This window comes from Stenella coeruleoalba (genome assembly GCF_951394435.1).
Source record: "Stenella coeruleoalba genome assembly, chromosome: 21".
Lineage (NCBI taxonomy): Eukaryota > Metazoa > Chordata > Mammalia > Artiodactyla > Delphinidae > Stenella > Stenella coeruleoalba.
The window spans coordinates 10,985,774-11,008,236 of record NC_137167.1 but is presented as its reverse complement, the minus strand read 5'-3'; the positions used below and the strand labels follow the sequence as shown (position 1 = coordinate 11,008,236).

The following is a 22,463-nucleotide window of genomic DNA, read 5'->3' as shown; positions in this document are numbered from 1 at the left end:
GTTAATCTATATTGTTCCGGCATCAGTATAGCCAGACTTGTTTTAGGATTCCAGAGTAGACTTATCAATGACACTTAAAAAGAGATTTGTCTCTTTTTGCTTCATTTGGTCACCATTCCATTGGCCTCTGTTGCATTGCCTGCTAATCCATAAATTTCTTAATGTTTATCAATGCTCTTCCCTGACACTGGGAAAATCACACTTAACCTAAGAGCACAGAATTCAGAAATGAGGAAATACTTTACTTGTGCTTTATTCTGGTTGTACTATTGCTTGATTGAGCCACTGAGTTCAAAGAAATGTCATTCTGGTTAGATCACAACATAAATAATAGACGTTCTTAAACACTTTATAGAAATTGAATTTTTAAAGTGGAATTTAAAAAAATTAAACCAAAGTTGCTGGATACATAAAATAATCTTATTAGAGACTTTCTTGAAAAGTAAAGAAACCCTTTTTAACAATGATTTAACAACTCCCAAACTAACCCATTGAACTTTTGCATATTGAATTTTCTTTAAATGGAAGTCTAGGGGACACCCCAACTTTCATGTCTAATATAAGTTAAAAAAAAAAAAAAAAGAAAGTCCAAACACAGAGTAGAGTATCAAGTTATCCCAACCAATGGGATTTTTAAGAATACAGGATGGAGCATAAGATGAATTGGTCACTTACCTTCCATGGGGCATGCCTGCTTCTGAGAAGAAAAAGTATCCACAGAATGGTAGATGTGGCTTAAGTTTTAGTACAGTCAGTGCAGGCACCCTAGATGCAGAAAAAGACAGTCACTGAGAAAGAAAACTTTTTTGTGTGTGTTTCAAGTTTTCAAAATTTTTAATTTTTTTGTGTTGGTTTCCTTTTTTTAAATTGAAGTATAGTTGATCTACAATGTTGTGTTAATTTCAGGTGTACAGCAAAGTAATTCAACTTTACATAAATATGTGTGTATGCATATATATATATTCTTTTTCAGATTCTTTTCCATTATAGGTTATTACAAGATATTGAATATAGTTCTGTGTGCTATACAGTTGGTCCTTGTTGTTTATCTATTTTATATATAGTAGTGTTTATCTGTTGATCCCAGACTTCTAATATATCCCTCCCCTCCTTTCCCCTTTGGTAACCGTGAGTTTGTTTTCTATGTCTGTGAGTCTATTTCTGTTTTGTAAATAAGTTCATCTGTAACATTTTTTTAGATTCCACATATAAGTAATATCACATAATATTTGTCTTTCTCTATCTGACTTATTTCACTTAGTATGATAATCTCTGGGTCCATCCATGTTGCTGCAAATGGCATTATTTCACTCTTTTTTATGGCTGAGTAACATTCCATTATATATATATATATATATATATATATATATATATATATATATATATATATATATATATATACACAGCACAACTTGAGAGAAGGTTTTTACATTTGGTACAGGGCTCAAACATGGCTGGGGCTTAGGTCACATATTTCATGATTTTTCAAACTATGGGGAACCAATTGGTATATTATTAATATCCATCTTTTGGGGAGCCTGTAACACAGTCTGGGAAACCTTTGAAAAAATTGTGGTGAACCCCTTCCATCCCAGGCTCTCTAAAAGAAGCTAGAGCATCCACAGCAGTTTGCAGATAAAAATTCAGCCCATGGAGCATCTAACATGGGAATTAGCCCCACCTGGCCTCTGGGTGGGATACTGTGTTCTCTAGGTTCTGTATGGGACAATAAATATGTTAGAATGAGTCAGCGCATGGAATTAAAACTGAGTTAGGTATTTTGCATCCCAGGTCTAGGAAGGCCACCACAGAGGAGACAGGGCTGATTCACAGGCCAACACATTATGCTGCATGCTGCGTGTTGTGCTGCAAAGCTGGCAGCCTTGCTGATGTGTGGTTAAGTCCATTATAATCGGTGAGTCATTAAAATTTCAGACATCATGCCTGAGAAAGTACTCCTTGCCAAATTCAAAAAGGAATGCATTCTTGAAGTTAGAATAACCCCTGAACTATTCAGTTTCCACTCATTCAAAAAGATACTTGAGAATTTTGTAAAGTAGCAGGATACAAAATTAATGCACAGAAATCTCTTGCATTCCTATACACTAATGATGAAAAATCTGAAAGAGAAATTAAGAAAACGCTCCCATTTACCACTGCAACAAAAAGAATAAAATATCTAGGAATAAACCTACCTAAGGAGACAAAAGACCTGTATGCAGAAAATTATAAGACACTGATGAAAGAAATTAAAGACGATACAAATAGATAGAGAGATATACCATGTTCTTGGACTGAAGAATCAACATTGTGAAAATGACTCTACTACCCAAAGCAATCTATAGATTCAATGCAATCCCTATCAAACAACCACTGGCATTTTTCACAGACCTAGAATAAAAAATTTCACAATTTGTATGGGAACACAAAAGACCCCAAATAGCCAAAGCAATCTTGAGAACGAAAAATGGAGCTGGAGGAATCAGGCTCCCTGACTTCACACTATACTACAAAGCTACAGTAATCAAGACAGTATGGTACTGGCACAAAAACAGAAATATAGATCAATGGAACAGGATACAAAGCCCAGAGATAAACCCACACACATATGGTCATCTTATCTTTGATAAAGGAGGCAAGAATATACAGTGGAAAAAGACAGCCTCTTCAAAAAGTGGTGCTGGGAAAACTGGACAGCTACATGTAGAAGTATGAAATTAGAACACTCCCTAACACCATACACAAAATAAACTCAAAATGGATTAAAGACCTAAATGTAAGGCCAGACACTATCAAACTCTTAGAGGAAAACATAGGCAGAACGTTCTTTGACATAAATCACAGCAAGATCCTTTTTGACCCACCTCCTAGAGAAATGGAAATAAAAACAAAAATAAACAAATGGGACCTAATGAAACTTAAAAGCTTTTGCACAGCAAAGGAAACCATAAACAAGACCAAAAGACAACCCACATAATGGGAGAAAATATTTGCAAATGAAGCAACTGACAAAGGATTAATCTTTAAAATTTACAAGCAGCTCATGCAGCTCAATAACAAAAAAACAAACAACCCAATCCAAAAATGGGCAGAAGACCTAAATAGACATTTCTCCAAAGAAGATATACAGATTGCCAACAAACACATGAAAGAATGCTCAACACCATTAATCATTAGAGAAATGCAAATCAAAACTACAATGAGATATCATCTCACACCAGTCAGAATGGCCATCATCAAAAAAATCTAGAAACAATAAGTGCTGGAGAGGGTGTGGAGAAAAGGGAACCCTTTTGCACTGTTGGTGGGAATGTAAATTGATACAGCCACTATGGAGAACAGTATGGAGGTTCCTTAAAAAACTAAAAATAGAACTACCATACGACCCAGCAATCCCACTACTGGGCATATACCCTGAGAAAACCATAATTCAAAAAGAGTCATGTACCAAAATGTTCATTGCAGCTCTATTTACAATAGCCAGGACATGGAAGCAACCTAAGTGTCCATCAACAGATGAATGGATAAAGAAGATGTGGCACATATATACAATGGAATATTACTCAGCCATAAAAAGAAACGAAACTGAGTTATTTGTAGTAAGGTGGATGGACCTAGGGTCTGTCATACAGAGTGAAGTAAGTCAGAAAGAGAAAAACAAATACCATATGCTAACACATATATATATGGAATCTAAGGAAAAGAAAAAGGTCATGAAGTACCTAGGGGTAAGACGTGAATAAAGACACAGACTTACTAGAGCATGGACTTGAGGATATGGGGAGGGGGAAGGGTAAGCTGTGACAAAGTGAGAGAGTGGCATGGATATATATACACTACCAAATGTAAAATAGATAGCTAGTGGGAAGCAGCCGCATAGCACAGGGATATCAGCTAGGTGGTCTGTGACCACCTAGAGGGGTGGGATAGGGAGGGTGGGAGTGAGGGAGATGCAAGAGGGAAGAGATATGGGAACATATGTATATGTATAACTGATTCACTTTGTTACAAAGCAGAAACTAACATATCATTGTAAAGCAATCATACTCCAATAAAGATGTTAAAAAAAAAAGATACTTGAGTGTTATTAAATTAGATCTCAGAGCTTCCACCTGAGCGCATATATTATTTATAGTCTCCAGTTAGCTAAGCCCACCAGAGTTAAGGAGTGACCCAGTTAATGAAAAGCAGTTACTTGGTTGGTGGAGGATTCATTTTTCTGCCTGGCATGTGTTAGTGAGTTACAAACATAAAGAACAAGGTCATCTTCTGCAATGTGTGCTGGATGGCTCATTTTTTCCTCACCAAATCCAAAGTCAAACAGGGTCATATCTGGTATGAGGCACTCCAAGCAAATCACACTGAGTAATAGGTCCCACCACATATTAGAAACCCAGTAAAATCTGGGTAAAATGAGCATCCCAGGCAGCTGACAATGGGAAATACATCTCTTGAGGGATGTATATGGAAGAGGAGGTAGTATGTTGTTAATAGGCAGCAATGGATAGCCCTCGTTCCATCTTGATGCTGGGCATTGGAGAGGTAGGGAAACAGAGTATGTGGTGGGGCCGTTTTCCTCCCATCTTCTGCCATGCACACCACTTCAAATCTCCACCTGATAATCCCACAGAATGCAGGGTTATTTCCCTAATTTGCCACTGAAAACCTATACTAAAAGTGTAGCCAAACCCCAGTTCTATGGGTGAGAAAGCTCGAAGAGCCCCAGATTTCTTTATCAGCTCAATCACTGACTGAGAATTCTTGATTTCACCTTTTATCCTACTTGGTTTCCCTGAGATGATAAGCCCTGGGAGGCTGAGTATGAAACTCTCCCAGAATTCTCTCTTCCTTCATCCTCAAAAGCCTAAGTGAATTAGAGAAATGAGACTGATCAGGTGCATAGAGCAGACTATGATTTTGTGATGAAGCTGGGAACGGTGGTGTGGGATATATTTCCCAACCCTAGAAAGAAGATTGGATTAGTGACTCAGCCGGTAACTTTGCTTTTCAGAGTGTAGCTAGACAAAAAGCCCCATGATGAGATGGGAGGCCACCTAGGACTTGTCATGACCTGCTTGGCAAAAGAGTCTGAAAATATAGTCTAGCCCCAGCAGGTACCTGTTAAAAAGATACCCTTGAGTCTGAAAATGCCAGAAAGATGCTAAAATTTGTGACTCATCAATAATGAACTGTACAGACAATTAGCTAAACTCATCCAATTTGTTGAAATTCACAGCTAGGATTTCAATTTGCAAGTAGAGTGGCTGTAGCCGTTCTGCCTTTCAGCACATACAAAACCTGTAGCATGATATCTTCTCTGTAATAATTTTAATAGCATTGAGTTGAAGCAAAATTCCTGCAATTTCACTGGGGCTAAGTGTTCCATGTTCTACACCATACTAGTAGAATAGTGAGAGATCCAGGCAAACAAAAGGACCCTCTGGATCATGGGAAATAGCTTCAATCCATCTAGAGTGATCAAGTAAGGCCATGTTGGATTAGAATGTAATAAGTGATGCTATTGCATTAGAACATAAATTGTCCAGGGTATAAAGTGAACATTTCTCCAAGGTTCAGCCAATGAAATCTAATAAGAAGCATTCTTTTTTGAAAATTCATTCACTTGTTTTGGTGCTTGTTTTTGCCTTTCTCTGTAACTCCTGTGGAAGTTACAGAAATCAAGCAAATAATCACTGTTTAAGGAAAAAAGCAAAGCAAATTGTATCTTTTTGAAGGAGGAAGAAGGAGATCCTTTGTGTTATGAGAAATCAAGTTGTAATCATCGCTATTTATTTTGAGTCATTTTGAACAACTTTCAAAACCTTGTTTGGATGGATCCATGAAGTTTTCCTTCCTTTGCAAAGTTTTATAATATAAAGAGTTAAGGTTTTGATAGTTGTAACCACAAGATCATAAGATAATGTATGGTAGGGTAAGTGTTTGTGAGTCATCTGCTTATACTCTTTATTTATGGAGGATTTCCTTGCATTTGTCTTTGTTGGTGTTTGTGTTTGAGTGTGTAGGTTTGTATTTGTATAATTGTATAGGTACACAAATATCCAGGGCAGTATGACATGAAAAATGTGTTTCCCACCCCTCTTCACGTGTTGCACAGGGACCTTAATCAATTTGGCCAAAAACCCATCAGGTTTTTAAAAACAGATACTGGTTGCAGCAACAGTTAGGAATAGGTGAGCACCGTTAGGTTTTTCCACAACAAACTCATTAAGAGAAAATCTGTAGGACTTCCGTGAAGATGGCGGAAGAGTAAGACACGGAGATCACCTTCCTCCCCACAGATACAACAGAAATACATCTACACGTGCAACAACTCCTACAGAGCACCTACTGAACGCTGGCATAAGACCTCAGACCTCCCAAAAGGCAAGAAACCCCCCACGTACCTGGTTAGGGCAAAAGAAAAAAATAAACAGAGACAAAAGGATAGGGACGGGTCCTGCACCAGCGCGAGGCAGCTGTGAAGGAGGAAAAGTGTCCACACACTAGGAAGCCCCTTCGCAGGCGGAGACTGCGGGTGGCGGAGTGGGGGAGCTTCGGAGCCGCGGTGGAGAGCACAGCAACAGGGGTGCGGAGGGCAAAGCGGAGAGATTCCAGCGCAGAGGATCAGGGCCGACCGGCACTCACCAGCCCGAGCAGCTTGTCTGCTCACCCGCCGGGGCGGGTGGGGCTGGGAGCTGAGGCTCCGGCTTCAGTCCGAGCGCCGGGAGAGGACTGGGGTTGGCTGCGTGAACACAGCCTGCAGGGCGTTAGTGCACCGCGGCTAGCCGGGAGGGAGTCCGGGGAAAAGTCTGGAGCTGCCGAAGAGGCAACAGACTTTTTCTTACCTCTTTATTTCCTGGTGCGTGAGGAGAGGGGGTTAACAGCGCCGCTTAAAGGAGCTCCAGAGACGGGCGCGGGCCGCGGCTAAAAGCGCGGACCCCAGAGACGGGCATGAGACGCTAAGGCTGTTGCCGCCGCCACCAAGAAGCCTGTGTGCGAACACAGGTCACTCTCCACAACCCCCTTCCGGGGAGCCTGTGCAGCCCGTCACTATCAGGGTCCCGGGATCCAGGGACAACTCCCCCGGGAGAACGCACGGCGCGCCTCAGGCTGGTGCAACGTCACGCCGGCCTCTGCCGCCGCAGGCCCGCCCCCCACTCCGTGACCCTCCCTCCCCCCGGCCTGAGTGAGCCAGAGCTCCTGAATCAGCGGCTCCTTTAACCCCGTCCTGTCTGAGCAAAGAACAGACGCCCTCAGGCGACGTACACGCAGAGGCGGGGCCAAATCCAAAGCTGAGCCCCTGGGAGCTGTGAGAACAATGAAGAGAAAGGGAAATCTCTCCCAGCTGCCTCAGAAGCAGCGGATTAAAGCTCCACAATCAACTTGATGTACCTGCATCTGTGGAATACCTGAATAGAAAACGAATCTTCCCAAATTAAGGAGCCGTGTGCATGAAAGGCTCTTGGTGCTGCAGCCAGGAGTTAGTGCTGTGCCTCTGAGGTGGGAGAGCCAACTTCAGGACACTGGTCCACAAGAGGCCTCCCAACTGCACATAATATCAAACGGCGAAAATCTCCCAGAGATCTCCATCTCAACACCAGCACCCAGCTTCACTCAATGACCAGCAAGCTACAGTGCTGGACATCCTATGCCAAACAACTAGCAAGACAGGAAAACAACCCCACCCATTAGCAGAGAGGCTGCCCAAAATCATAATAAGTCTACAGACACCCCAAAACACACCACCAGACGTGGACCTGCCCACCAGAAAGACAAGATCCAGCCTCATCCACCAGAACACAGGCACTAGTCCCCTCCACCAGGAAGCCTACACAACCCACTGAACCAACCTTAGCCACTGGGGACAGACACTAAAAACAACAGGAACTACGAACCTTCAGCCTGCAAAAAGGAGACCCCAAACACAGTAAGATAAGCAAAATGAAAAGACAGAAAAACACACAGCAGATGAAGGAGCAAGATAAAAACCCACCAGACCTAACAAATGAAGAAGAAATAGGCAGTCTACCTGAAAAAGAATTCAGAATAATGATAGTAAAGATGATCCAGAATCTTGGAAATAGAGTAGACAAAATGCAAGAAACAGTTAACAAGGACCTAGAAGAACTAAAGATGAAACAAACAATGATGAACAACACAATAAATGAAATGAAAAATACTCTAGATGGGATCAATAGCAGAATAACTGAGGCAGAAGAACAGATAAGTGACCTGGAAGATAAAATAGTGGAAATAACTAATGCAGAGCAGAATAAAGAAAAAAGAATGAAAAGAACTGAGGACAGTCTCAGAGACCTCTGGGACAACATTAAATGCACCAACATTCGAATTATAGGGGTTCCAGAAGAAGAAGAGAAAAAGAAAGGGACTGAGAAAATATTTGAAGAGATTATAGTTGAAAACTTCCCTAATATGGGAAAGGAAATAGTTAATCAAGTCCAGGAAGCACAGAGAGTCCCATACAGGATAAATCCAAGGAGAAATACACCAAGACACATATTAATCAAACTGTCAAAAATTAAATACAAAGAAAGCATATTAAAAGCAGCAAGGGAAAAACAACAAATAACACACAAGGGAATCCCCATAAGGTTAACAGCTGATATTTCAGCAGAAACTCTGCAAGCCAGAAGGGAGTGGCAGGACATATTGAAAGTGTTGAAGGAGAAAAACCTGCAACCAAGATTACTCTACCCAGCAAGGATCTCATTCAGATTTGATGGAGAAATTAAAACCTTTACAGACAAGCAAAAACTGAGAGAGTTCAGCACCACCAAACCAGCTCTACAACAACTGCTAAAGGAACTTCTCTAGGGAAGAAACACAAAAGAAGGAAAAGACCTACAATAACGAACCCAAAACAATTAAGAAAATGGGAATGGGAACATACATATCGATAATTACCTTAAATGTAAATGGATTAAATGCTCCCACCAAAAGACACAGATTGGCTGAATGGATACAAAAACAAGACACATATATTTGCTGTCTACAAGAGACCCACTTCAGACCTAGAGACACATACAGACTGAAAGTAAGGGGATGGAACAAGGTATTTCATGCAAATGGAAACCAAAAGAAAGCTGGAGTAGCAATTCTCATATCAGACAAAATAGACTTTAAAATAAAGACTATTAGAAGAGACAAAGAAGGACACTACATAATGATCAAGGGATCGATCCAAGAAGAAGATATAACAATTGTAAATATTTATGCACCCAACATAGGAGTACCTCAATACATAAGGCAAATACTAACAGCCATAAAAGGGGAAATCGACAGTAACACATTCATAGTAGGGGACTTTAACACCCCACTTTCACCCATGGACAGATCATCCAAAATGAAAATAAATAAGGAAACACAAGCTTTAAATGATACATTAAACAAGATGGACTTAATTGATATTTATAGGACATTCCATCCAAAAACAACAGAATACACATTTTTCTCAAGTGCTCATGAAACATTCTCCAGGATAGATCATATCTTGGGTCACAAATCAAGCCTTGGTAAATTTAAGAAAATTGAAATTGTATCAAGTATCTTTTCCGACCACAACGCTATGAGACTAGATATCAATTACAGGAAAAGATCTGTAAAGAATACAAACACATGGAGGCTAAACAATACACTACTTAATAACGAAGTGATCACTGAGGATGTCACAAAGAAAGAAAACTACAGGCCAATATCACTGATGAACATAGATGCAAAAATCCTCAACAAAATACTAGCAAACAGAATCCAACAGCACATTAAACGGATCATACACTATGATCAAGTGGGGTTTATTCCAGGAATGCAAGGATTCTTCAATATACGCAAATCAATCAACGAGATACACCATATTAACAAACTGAAGGAGAAGAACCATATGATCATCTCAATAGATGCAGAGAAAGCTTTTGACAAAATGCAACACCCATTTATGATAAAAACCCTGCAGAAAGTAGGCATAGAGGGAACTTTCCTCAACATAATAAAGGCCATATATGACAAACCCACAGCCAACATCGTCCTCAATGGTGAAAAACTGAAAGCATTTCCACTAAGATCAGGAACAAGACAAGGTTGCCCACTCTCACCACTCTTATTCAACATAGTTTTGGAAGTTTTAGCCACAGCAATCAGAGAAGAAAAGGAAATAAAAGGAATCCAAATTGGAAAAGAAGTAAAGCTGTCACTCTTTGCAGATGACATGATACTATACATAGAGAATCCTAGAGATGCTACCAGAAAACTACAGAGCTAATCAATGAATTTGGTAAAGTAGCAGGATACAAAATTAATGCACAGAAATCTCTGGCATTCCTACACACTAAGGATGAAAAATCTGAAAGTGAAATCAAGAAAACACTCCCATTTACCATTGCAACAAAAAGAATAAAATATCTAGGAATAAACCTACCTAAGGAGACAAAAGACCTGTATGCAGAAAATTATAAGACACTGATGAAAGAAATTAAAGATGATACAAATAGATGGAGAGATATACCATGTTCTTGGATTGGAAGAATCAACATTGTGAAAATGACTCTACTACCCAAAGGAATCTACAGATTCAATGCAATCCCTATCAAACTACCACTGGCATTTTTCACAGAACTAGAACAAAAAATTTCACAATTGAGGGGCTTCCCTGGTGGCGCAGTGGTTGAGAGTCTGCCTGCCGATGCAGGGGACACGGGTTCGTGTCCCGGTCCGGGAGGATCCCACATGCCACAGAGCGGCTGGGCCTGTGAGCCATGGCCGCTGAGCCTGCGCGTCCGGAGCCTGTGCTCCGCAATGGGAGAGGCCACAACAGTGAGAGGCCCGCGTACCGCAAAAAAAAAAAAAAAAAAAAAAAATTTCACAATTTGTATGGAAACACAAAAGACCCCGCATAGCCAAAGCAATCTTGAGAACGAAAAACGGAGCTGGAGGAATCAGGCTTCCTGACTTCAGACTATACTACAAAGCTACAGTAATCAAGACAGTATGGTACTGGCACAACAACAGAAAGATAGATCAATGGAACAGGATAGAAAGCCGAGAGATAAACCCACGCACATATGGTCACCTTGTCTTTGATAAAGGAGGCAGGAATGTACAGTGGAGAAAGGACAGCCTCTTCAATAAGTGGTGCTGGAAAAACTGGACAGCTACATGTAAAAGTATGAGATTAGATCACGCCCTAACACCATACACAAAAATAAGCTCAAAATGGATTAAAGACCTAAATTTAAGACCAGAAACTATCAAACTCTTAGAGGAAAACATAGGCAGAACACTCTATGACATAAATCACAGCAAGATCCTTTTTGACCCACCTCCTAGAGAAATGGAAATAAAAACAAAAATAAACAAATGGGACCTAATGAAACTTAAAAGCTTTTGCGCAGCAAAGGAAACCATAAACAAGACCAAAAGACAACCCTCAGAATGGGAGAAAATATTTACAAATGAAGCAACTGACAAAGGATTAATCTTCAAAATTTATAAGCAGCTCATGAAGCTTAATAACCAAAAAACAAACAACCCAATCAAAAAATGGAAGACCTAAATAGACATTTATCCAAAGAAGATATACAGACTGCCAACAAACACATGAAAGAATGCTCAACATCACTAATCATTAGAGAAATGCAAATCAAAACTACAATGAGATATCATCTCACACCAGTCAGAATGGCCATCATCAAAAAATCTAGAAACAGTAAATGCTGGAGAGGGTGTGGAGAAAAGGGAACCCTCTTACACTGCTGGTGGGAATGTGAATTGGTTCAGCCACTGTGGAGAACAGTATGGAGGTTCCTTAAAAAACTACAAATAGAACTACCATATGACCCAGCAATCCCACTATTGGGCATATACCCTGAGAAAACCATAATTCAAAAAGAGTCGTGTGCCAAGGTGTTCATTGCAGCTGTATTTGCAGTGGCCCAGGGATGGAGGCGACCTGGGTGTCCATCATCGGATGAATGGATGGGGAGGATGTGGCGCATATGTACAGTGGAGTATTGCTCAGCCATGGAAGGAGGCGAGGTTGGGCTGTTTGTGGTGAGGTGGATGGACCTGGAGTCTGTCGTGCAGGGTGAAGTGAGTCAGAGAGAGAGGGAAGAGTGCCGTATGCTAACGCATATGTATGGAGTTTAGGAAAGGAGAATGTCATGAGGAGCCTAGGGGTGAAACAGGAGTGGAGACACAGACTTACTGGAGGGTGGACTTGGGGCTATGGGGAGGGGGGAGGGGTGGGCTGTGGCAGGGCGGGAGAGAGGCATGGACGTATATACACTGCCAAGCGTAGGGTAGATGGCTGGTGGGGGGCGGCTGCATGGCACAGGGAGATCAGCTCGGTGCTTTGTGACCGCCTGGAGGGGTGGGATGTGGGGGTGGGAGGGAGGGAGACGCGGGCAGGGGGAGGTGTGGGAACATGTGTATGTGTGTGACTGATTCATTTTGTTGTGAAGCTGAGACTAACATACCATTGTGGAGCAGTTATACTCCAATAAAGATGTTAAAATGAAAAAAAAAAAAAAGAAAAAAGAAAATCTGTAAAATTAGAACAAGTGTCAGACCAAATCGTGACATATAGATCATCATTTATTAGCAAGCAGGCACATAACAATTCACAGATAACGCAGTAAGGAGGGTGACCAGTTGTCCCAGTTTGCTCAGCGCTGTCCCAATTTTAACATTGAAGTTCCAAGTCCAGGAAACCCCGCAGTCCTGAGCAAACCGGGACATTTGGTCACCCCAGATATGCTCTCTTTTTTTAGATGCCTTAGCCACACTCTGAAGGAAAGATTTACATGGGGCTGATGAAAGAATTCTGAAGCGAGATACAGTCAAGCATATAGTTGACACATTGTGGGCACAACCTTCTGGACTATGGCTGAACACAGAATGACGCAGGAATGCAGCAGCATTATTAAGGGTAAACTTGAAGAATCTGCTGGATTCCTGTACCCTTTACATGTCTCTAAAATATTTTAGCCTATTCATAAATTGTGAAGAGGCTCCACTCATTTCACTACGGAGAGCTCATTTCTGGTATCTTTATGTTAGTTGACTAGCCTTTCCTTTAAACAAAGAAACCCCATTTCTAATACTCATTGTTCTATTTTGAAAAACCTCAACGGTTGACTAACAGAGCAGCTGTAGCAGCCTCTGGGTTTCTGGTTACATGTTTGCTGACCCCCAAGAGTGTGGATTAAACTAACACTATGCATTTATATACAAATATTTTAGAATAAAGAACAGTTATCAAAATACCCCGTGCCTCAAGAAAACTGAAAGACACCCATATACTGAGAAACTTGGGAAAGAGTGCTTTCTAAAGACAGAAAATCTGAAGAACTATTTGCTAACGACTTTTTCAGAACACTGTAACCATATTAAGCTTCAACAGAAAGGAAGTGAAGACACTTTTTCCCTGGAATATTATAAGATTAAAGTAAATCCACACCATTCTAGCAAGAAGTCAACCTACTGGAGAAAACTGGGGGAACAGGGCTTGAAGTCTAGTCCTTTCCATACCTCTTGGCAAGCTCTTTAACTTGCTGAGGTCACTTTATGTTTTTTGAATTTTTGTCTCTTTTGTCGTAGAGTGGTTGAAGACTCTTCTAGCTTTAAAAGTGTCTAAAGTCTGGATTATAATTCTAAGTATTTGAATTTTTCACTTGAAGTTTGAAGGAGATAATAAGCTTTTCTTGGGTTTTGCCAGTGTTAAGTAGAAATCTGGCTGACCTCCACACTCCTAGTTCTTTGCCGTCTTTGACTCCATTGGAAATGGTAGATGATTTCTCTGAGGCAGAGCATATAGCAAAACACAATGGTGTTTTGGCGACGCCATGGTCCGCATCTTCAAGGCGTCTGAGTCCTTTTGACTCCAGGGATAGTGAGACTATTTTGGCCACTGAAAGAGCTCCATACAAACGCATTCTGAGTGTGTGTTTACTTCACGTTCAAAGACAATGCCCTAAATAGTCATTCTCTAGGAATGCAGATCTTACAGCTTTGGCATTAAATTTCTCTAGATGGAATTTGCTGTACAGATAAAGCACAAAATCCAGCAAGCTTGGACTCTGAGGACATTTCCTTTGATAAAACACACAGAAAAAGTCTATGGGAATAATAATATTTAGCCCCTTGTTTATGTGAGAGCAATGATTTTTACAATTCAAGGTGAAGAAATCCAGACCAGTTCTCCAGAATGTTTCAGCTGATTTCTCAAACTGATGGGCTGCCTTACTCTGACATCTAAATCAAGTGAGGCTGTACACTTCAGGGCACAAATTAGAAGACTGGCACCAGACTACAGCAGTTAGACTCCTGGAGAATCGATACAGGCCATTTAAGCATCAGGACTATGTTTCATTTTTGACACTCTAGTTTAGGCTTCTTGAGTGGGGGAGCTTTAACTCCACAGCAGCCATCAACTCATTAGGAAGTGTCAGCTGGGATTAGAGTGCGCGCTAAATAAATATCACCAGCGCTGAGACACAGTCATCATTAACTCTTTAAGCACAGCAACTGGATGTGAAAGCAATCTAAGCAGTTTTAAGTGTGGGCGGACCTTGAGAGCAATTTCTCTCTCCCATAGACTCGTCACAGTGCTTGGATAACAATAGTAGGAAAGAATGTCTGAGTCTAGAAGACTTTTCCTTTCTCTGGAAACTTCTAATAAAATGATGTGCCAAAGCCCACCTTTAAGAGGATTTTCTTAATGTGCTCTGAAAGTTAAGACTTGGAATGAAGTTTGAATGAAGCATCTGGGAAACCTGCACTGGACAGACAGACATGCAGGGAGGTTGTTTTAAAGAAGTATGATCTCAAAACAACCTAAATTGCCCATCGACAGATGAATGGATAAAGATGTAGTATGTATATACAATGGAATAGTACTCAGCCATAAAAAGAACGAAATAATGTCATTTGGAGCAACATGGATGGAACTAGAGATTCTCGTACGAAGTGAAGTAAGTCAGACAGAGAAAGACAAATATCATATGGTATCACTTGTACGTGGAATCTAAAATATGACACAAATGACCTTATCTACGAAACAGAAACAGACTCACAGACATAGAGAACAGGCTTGTGGTTGCCAAGGGGGAGGAGGAGTGGGGGAGGGATGGATTGAGAGTCTGGGGCCAGCGGGTGCTAACTATTACACTTAGAATGGATTAACAACAAGGTCCTACTGTATAGCACAAGGAACTATGTTCAATATCCTGAGATAAACCGTAATGGAAAAGAGTATAAAAAATGTATACATATGTATAACTGAATCACTTTGTTGTACAGCAGGAATTAACACATTGTAAATCGACATACTTCAATTGAAAAAAAAAGTAGTATGCTCTCCCTGAGAGCACATTCTGCAAAAGCGATGCTTTATAGCAAATTTTAAAGGCAACAGGTAGATAGAAGCCCTGGTAGAGCACTGGGGAATGGAGTCAGAGGAAGTGAAGTGCTAGAGAGCAGGACCCGGAGAAACGCCTTTATTAACCGTACTCGTGCTCCTCTGATCAATGGCTCAGATCTGCCCCCAGCCCGAGGGCCCAGTCCCAGTTCTCACTTTCCCTGGTTTCATCTTTTTGATCCATAAGTGGAATGGGATCACTGCAGAGGAAAGCAGTTGGTGCCAGAGATGAGCCTTGCCTGATACATTACCTGCTCTAATGTTGCTTATTTTCCCATTCGTTATGTTCCGACAGTCAACCCAGAATCCAATAAAGCTTTGATTTCAACTCCTCTTTCTGGGTCAAAATAAGTAAAACTCCCCCTTCTGAGTTGAAAAGCTTTTAAAATGTTATTGGTTAACTTTTTACCAATAGTTTTATTATTTTTTTAATTTATTGATGTAAAGTTGATTTACAATATTATAGCTGTCTCAAGTATACGACATAGTGATTCAATATTTTTAAATATTTAAAATATTTGACCTTACTTCATTTAAGGTTATTATACCTAGTGGCTATATTTCCCTGTGCTGTATAATATATCCTTGTTATTTATTTTATAAATAGTCGTTTGTATCTCTTAATCCAATGTCTAAAATGTGACCTAGATTATCTTTTGTGCTGTCTTTACTGACTGGGACTCTTCATCTGCCCTTCCAGCCAGTTATCCTCTCCTGTCTGTTTTCCCAGACTGTTGTTCATTCTATCAAAATATATCTTTCAACAGAAAACCAAAAATTTTAGAGTTGATCTTGTAGACTTCTTCATTTAGCTTATGTAATGGGTCTTGGAATTCTAGCAGGATCTACAACTGAGGGTCACTGTATCTGTTTCCTAAGACAAATTAGGAAGCTGGGTCATTAGGATGAACACAAGTTGTTTCATCACCCAGACGGTTACCCCCTACAACCAGCTGATTATCCAGAATCCACTAGGTGTACCCAGCTGGTCTGGAGAATGTGTATGCTGGGCTTTGGGCGCTAGAATCACTCTTCTGGTGATGGCGTATCTGAAACCTTTGAAATATTTAACTGTCTCCAGTAATTAATTGACCTGGAACATATCCTTGTTCAATAAAAAAGTACTGGATTTTAATGAAAAAGAATGAAGCCATTTACTGAAATGTTAATACATGTAAAGCACTTGGAAGGGAGCCTGGCCCACATTAAGTGCTTGTGCCGATTATTCTTCATTTGACCCCCGGCAACCCTCTCTCCTCCCACTATTCATTTTCCCATCTTTACTCTCCTGCCTGCTCTCCAGGAAAGGGGACCTCTGTGGAGGACTACATCACCCAGGTTCCCTTGCCAGCCAGCTTAAGTTTGGGGTCAGCCAATGGGAGGAAGCAGAACCAGGAGGCAGGAGGAGAGAGGGGATAGGGAATTTCCTTCCTGCCCCCTCCGCTTTCTTCTCTGGCAGCAATCCAGTCCCTGCACTACGCAACTCCACTGGGTGGCCCTTGCTCTGCTGCTGCAGTGACACTGTTCCCTTTGTTCCCACAGCCCAGGAAGGTTAATGCCTTCCCTCTGCTGCTGGTCCCTGAGTGCTTCAACCTCCCATTTTTGTTTCCTTAACTCTTCCCAAATCTCTGTAAGTAGTCCCTTCCTTAAAAAATCTATTCACTTAAATAAGTGACTCTCAACTCTTCCTGCACATCATCATCACCAAGGGAGCTTTTGAAAACCACCAGTGCCTGGGCCTCCATCCCCAGAGATTGATGCAACAGGCCTGGGGTGGGGTCTAGGCACTCCTCCTGTTTACGAGCTTGGAAGGTAATGAAGCCAGAGTTGAGAACCACTTATTGAAAACATCTGAGTGGATTCTGTCTCCTGCCAAGATGCTGACTAATACAGTACTCGGTGAATGTTACCTATTGTTAATACAACTACTATACCACCAGGACGTTTACTTCTACTATGATAATATTACTTTAATCTGGATTAATATAATAGTTCTCCCCAATTTTCAGATGAGAAAACTTTTGCACGGAGGTTAAGTAATGTCCTGAAAAGCGTATGATTTCTGAATGGTGGAGCTGGAATTCAATTTATTTGGCTCAAAAGCTCATGTTCTTTATGCTCTTTCCACTAGAATATGCTGCCCAGATCAGTTTCTCAAACGTTAATGTGCATGTGAAGCCCTTGGGGATTCCGTTAAAATGCAGTTTGGGGTTAAAATGTAGTTCTGAGGCCTAAGATTCTGCATTTCTGACAACCTCCCAGCCAATGCTGCTGGTCTGAGGACTTCTCTTTGAGTTTCAAGGACATAAACAACTATTTCCTAACCTCTCCTTTCTTCACACTTGGAAAAATTCCTCCTCTATCCTCATCATTTTCACTCGATGACCTTGCTTCTTACTTCACTGAGAAAACAGAAGCGTTCAAAAGACTCACATTGTCACATCTACCCGCTTACCCACATCTGCCTCCACCTACTCAGTCTTCCCACCTATAACCATAGATGGAATGTCGATGCTCCCATTCAAAACCAGTCCACCCAACCACCACATCCCACCTGCTCTTGTTCAAGGGTGTAGCTTCAGGAATACTCTTTTCTGCATCATTATTTTTTCCCCCTCTGTCCTGTCCTGACAGGTCCTAGCATGTCATACAAACATCATTATTTCCCTTATCTTAAAAAGCAAAAAACCCCTTATTTTGATTCCACTTCCCCCACCAGCTTCCACTCTAATTTTTATACTTATTTGCTAAGAAATTACACAAGTTTTCCACATCTGTGGTCACCGTTTTCTTCTCATTCTTAGTTTTTATCGAGGTCACCAAAGAGAATTACGTTGTGAAATCCAGTGGTCAATTCCAGTCCCCACCTCACTTTTTATTGACTTTCTGTACACTTATTAACTCCTTCCTCCTTGTTGCATGCTAGAACGCCACACACTCTTTTTTCTTCTTTGCTGCTTCCTCTTACTGTATCTGGCCTCTTAACTTCGGCATGCTCCAGGGCACAATCTTTAGCTCTCTATCTACATTTACGCCTTTGGTTATGTCTCCCAGAAGTATGACTTTAAATACCATAGATATTCAAAATTTATACCAAATTTATACTTCCACTTGATCTTTCATCTGAAATCCACACATCGAGATGCCTAGGTAACATCTCCATTAGGATACCTAATAATTTCAAACATAACATGTTCAGGACTGAAGTTATGATATTCTTCCCCAATCTTATTTCATCCACAGTTTTTCCCATCTCAGTTAATGCATTTCCATCCTTCCAGCTGCTGAGACCAAAAATCTCGAGGTCATCCTTTACTCTTGACATAACGTGAAATCCTATGGACTCTTCAACATACATTGAGTCCCTCACTTCTCACCGCCTCTACTGCTACCATCCTTGTCTGAACCTCTTGCTTGGACGATTGCAGTAGCCTCCTAAAACAACTCCTTGATTCTACACTTGCTACCCAACAACCACAGTCTCTTTTAACACAGCAGATAGAGTGATCCTTTTAAAATGCGAGTCAGATCACAGGCTTCGTTGCTCGATACCCTGGAAAAGGCTTCATTTCACTCCGAGTACGAGCCAAAGATCTCAGTAGCGTCAAAAGAGTTCTGCAATAATCCATCCTCCTTCCGGTCCTTCCAACCTTACTTCTCTGACATTATCCTGCTAGACTTCCCTGCTCGATCACTCCTCTCCGGGTATATTGGCTTCCTCGATGCTGCTTGAATTTCTCAAGTATACTCTTGCTTTCTAGCCCTTGCATGGGCTTTTCCTTCTTTCTAGAATGTTCTTCCTTGAGTATCTCTCATCTCCATCAAGCCTTTGCTCAAATGTTACCTTTTCAATGAGCCTCAATCCTGCTCACTTTTTTTAAAATTACAACCAGTGTCTACTCACTACCTCTCTCTGGGTTCCATCACTTTGTTCATTTTCCCCCAACCCCACAATATGGAATCTCCTTATTCACTATGCTTATTATTTATTGCCTGGAATGTAAGTTCCCAGGAGATGAAGGGTTATAATCTTTTGTTTCCTAGTCTTTTTGTGCCTAAAAGAGTGTCTGGCATATAGAGATACCCAAAATGTTTTGCTGAATAAGTGAGTCAATCAGGGTTTTTTATAGTTTTAAAATGCTATATAATAGAATAAACTTTTGTTAATCAAGAACCAAGAGTCTGAGCGTTCTAAGTATGAATAATAAGACTCAGATGTAACACACATACAAACACACACACCCACACACACACACACACACAAGACAAAAGCCCCATCTCTTTCTAGACCTATTTGCTTATCTAAGTCCAAAGAAATTACTTCTGGCTACTTAGAAGTGGAACTCATTGATACGTGAGAAAGATTATCTTCCCTAAATTCTGAGGTCCTCCAATATCTCAATCAAAGTGAACAGCCATTACCTATTTTCTGTGCTCCACAGATCTGCCAACATTTTCTAGTATGAAAAAAATGTCTCAGAGCATGGAGTTTGGAGTAGTGACAGACTGTATAAGGGAATCTAGAGGGTTTGGGGTAATGTTCAATGTTTCACTGCACAGAGCCCTTGGGGTAATGTTCTCAAGAAGAATCAATAATTGGAAGCCAACTAAATAGCCTTGTTCCCCTCAAATATGAACCTGGTTACTTTATCAAGAAAACAGATGTTTATTGCTTTCAGGCAGAAGATAAGTCGGGCAGGTTTACAAGCTCCTTTTCCATCTTGAAAGCATTTCTTGTCAGCTTCTTCATCCTCAGAGAAAGTTACCCAATCAAGCCCTGAAAGGCAGATGATTAGTGGGAGTCACACTTGCCAGCTTACTTCTTCTTCCCGGTCAGGGATATGGAGATGCTATTGACCTCCCACTTAGGGAAAAACATATTTTGACAGCTAAGTTGTCGCAGGGCTTTTGGCCTGGGGCAAATAAACCATGTAACTATATGCTAATGTAGAAAACCAAGGGACCCTGGTATGAAGCTCTCAGAACAGCTCTAATCATGGTTTAGAAACAATGATTCAACAGCTGGCATTTATTATAAGGGAGAGAAGACTCTCATGTCTTCCTCTAACAGGTAATTTAGAACAGGCTGAAGGAGTCACACAGAAAACCGGCTCATTCATTTCAATAATCTAAATGGTAAAGGACCTATTCCTACATCTTTCAGGAAAACTCAGGAAAGAACAATGATGGTTATAAGAAATGGTCAGTGTGTCCAAACGTCTAAACCCCAAGTTCAGAGAGCACTCATTACAGTTCTCCAAACACAGGGGGGTGGGTTCCTTTGAATGCTCTAACTTTCAAGCATTCTAATAATGATTTTAAAAATACATGAGATGACTGCATAAGAAAGAGAAGGTTGCAGGTTTTGTTCATCTTTTGAGGTGGAGGACAGCCAGGACCAAAGGAGCCTGAAGAATCATCATTCGCACGGGGGTAGCTATGTTGGCAACGGGTGGAATGGAAATCCAAGCAATGCTTGCAGATTGAATCCATACGTGTTTGACAGACATATGTAACAGTATTTTTCATATGGGTGTATCATTATATAAGGTTCATAAGAACCCTTCAGGCTAATCTCAGAGCTGCTTCAGAGTCAGTTACTAAGAGTCAGACATACCAGAAGACCCACCAGCTTCACTTGACAGTGGAGTGAGGATACTCACCCAGTGTTCCCTTCATGTGCTCTGCTTAATTCTCTGTTATTTCATATGGGTGGGTCATACCTCCCCAAACATTGGTAACTGCTGAAGGCAGGGAAAGCATGGGATTTGGAGCTAGGCCACCAGGGTTTGGGTCCCACCTCTGTGCTTAGTAGTGATAAAGCAAAGGACCAGTCCCTTAGGATCGCTGAGTCTTAGTGTGTTTACTGCACTTGAAAAATAATCAAAATAATACTTCCAGCATAGGAAGAATGCAAGGATCCAGTGTTCAAGGTGATCTGTAAGTTAAATACTATACAAATACTAGGTTTCCAAGTGACATGTAACTCTGTGTGGCTCACAATGAATTACTGTTGTCAATGAATTACAGTTGTTCACCTGACATTCTTGGTCTTTGCTGAACCATCTCAGTCATTTTGTCTTAAGAAATGGGGGTAACTCTACTACCCAAAGCAATCTACAGATTGAGTGCAATCCCTATCAAACTACCACTGGCATTTTTCACAGAACTAGAACAAAAAATTTCACAATTTGTATGGAAACACAAAAGACCCCAAATAGCCAAAGCAATCTTGAGAACGAAAAACGGAGCTGGAGGAATCAGGCTCCCTGACTTCAGACTATACTACAAAGCTACAGTAATCAAGACAGTATGGTACTGGCACAAAAACAGAAAGATAGATCAATGGAACAGGATAGAAAGCCCAGAGATAAACCCATGCACATATGGTCGCCTTATGTTTGATAAAGGAGGCAGGAATGTACAGTGGAGAAAGGACAGCCTCTTCAATAAGTGGTGCTGGGAAAACTGGACAGCTACATGTAAAAGTATGAGATTAGATCACGCCCTAACACCATACACAAAAATCAGCTCAAAATGGATTAAAGACCTAAATTTAAGGCCAGAAACTATCAAACTCTTAGAGGAAAACATAGGCAGGACACTCTATGACATAAATCACAGCAAGATCCTTTTTGACCCACTTCCTAGAGAAATGGAAATAAAAACAAAAATAAAGAAATGGGACCTAATGGAACTTCAAAGCTTTTGCACAGCAAAGGAAACCATAAACAAGACCAAAAGACAACCCTCAGAATGGGAAAAAATAGTTGCAAATGAAGCAACTGACAAAGGATTAATTTCCAAAATTTACAAGCAGCTCATGTAGCTCAATAACAAAAAAACAAACAACCCAATCCAAAAATGGGCAGAAGACCTAAATAGACATTTCTCCAAAGAAGATATACAGACTGCCAACAAGCACATGAAAGAACGCTCAACATCATTAATCATTAGAGAAATGCAAATCAAAACTACAATGAGATATCATCTCACACCAGTCAGAATGGCCATCATCAAAAAACCTAGAAAC

The 22,463-nt window shown here is 40.8% G+C and overlaps 1 long non-coding RNA gene across 2 annotated transcripts in view; it reads right to left on the bottom strand.

Annotated features, from left to right (window-relative positions):
* Positions 1 to 22,463, bottom strand: part of LOC307179729 — a 157,373-nt gene that overhangs the window by 115,856 nt on the left and 19,054 nt on the right. Inside the window, exons 1-2 of one of the 2 annotated variants that reach the window (XR_013825527.1) lie at positions 6,846 to 7,075; positions 676 to 765 (exon numbers count right to left, since the gene is read on the bottom strand). This is a non-coding gene — a long non-coding RNA (uncharacterized lncRNA). Of the gene's footprint in view, positions 1 to 675; positions 766 to 6,845; positions 7,076 to 22,463 lie in introns of those variants that run through there. The other variant, XR_013825526.1, reaches the window with a different exon arrangement.